Here is a 1,258-nt window from a genome sequence, read left to right as displayed (position 1 = left end):
TCAAGAACCACGCGCAACGGCAATTACCTCCTGCTACCGCAGAGTGTTACCAATAAACATGTTTAATATCATGTAAATTCAATGAAAAACTGAACACAGAAGTTGTTGAGTCAGAATCAATGACATCAGTTCACCGTAATCTTGACTTATCCACCGCAACAAATGTAAGTTTATTTTTTATTAAATTTTATAAATTAGTTTTTAAAAGATGATGAAAATCAGTTGTGTGAATAGAAAATTTCAATCCCCAAAAAACATTCAAGGACTTTCAAGGACAAGTGATTTTTGGCTGTTTTCACAAACTTTCCATGTCTTTGAAATATTTTTTCAAATTCATAAACTTCACAGGATTTCAAGGACCCGTGGGAACCCTGTATAATGCTAAGAACTATTCCATGCTTAACCACAGGTGACTGAAGTTTGTCCTTTATTCCTAGATTAAAATGAAATCAAATTAGATCAAACATGTCCGTGTAAACAATCAACAGTCTCTGCATGGAAAGGACTGCAATAATTGCCTCATGGCCACACATTAACTATCTTCTGGCCAAATGTTATTATCTTGTGATCACGCATTATTATTTTTTTAATCTAATGTCATCAGGTCCTTGTTGAGGAAAAACATAAAATTTTCTTTCAAAGGGGAAATGTGTAAAATCAACTTTTTTGAGTTTTATATCATGTTATAATGTTATTCTCTCATCAAAAACATGCCCAGAGTTTTGCTTTGACTCATTCATGCGTTTGAGAAATCCTGTAGTGTCCTGAGGCAGCCAGGTAGGGGAGCAAAAACCACAGGTTGGGACTAGAACCTCCTTTTGGGATCAACTCCTCCTCTGGACTGTGTCTCCAAGCCGAGCTTCCTCATCACAGAGCACACCTCCCCCAACCCCCGGCCCACCTTGGGACTCCTGCAGGCTATCAGCAGCAACAAAGCAAACAAAGCCCAGGTGAAACCATGTCTGCTGAGCTCCTAATACTAAKTACGTTCAGTCCTTTTTGGATTAAAAAATGCCTTTGAGGAAATGGATTTTTGGATGTCAAGGAGACTACCCTGTTTTTAAGCTTCACAAGGATGACACGGTTCTTAAAAATGGTTGGACTTCAGTTTTAGAAGTAATCCTCTGAAAAAGAGTTTATTAATTCAATAACTTTAGATATTGAATTTTCCGAGTGCTTAAGGAAAAGTAAAACATCATTCACATACAGACTAATTTTATGTTCCATGTTCTTACATTGTATACCTTTAATATCTGCA

This window comes from Austrofundulus limnaeus, unplaced genomic scaffold, assembly GCF_001266775.1.
Source record: "Austrofundulus limnaeus strain Quisiro unplaced genomic scaffold, Austrofundulus_limnaeus-1.0 Scaffold64, whole genome shotgun sequence".
NCBI lineage: Eukaryota > Metazoa > Chordata > Actinopteri > Cyprinodontiformes > Rivulidae > Austrofundulus > Austrofundulus limnaeus.
This window is presented reverse-complemented; position numbering follows the sequence as displayed.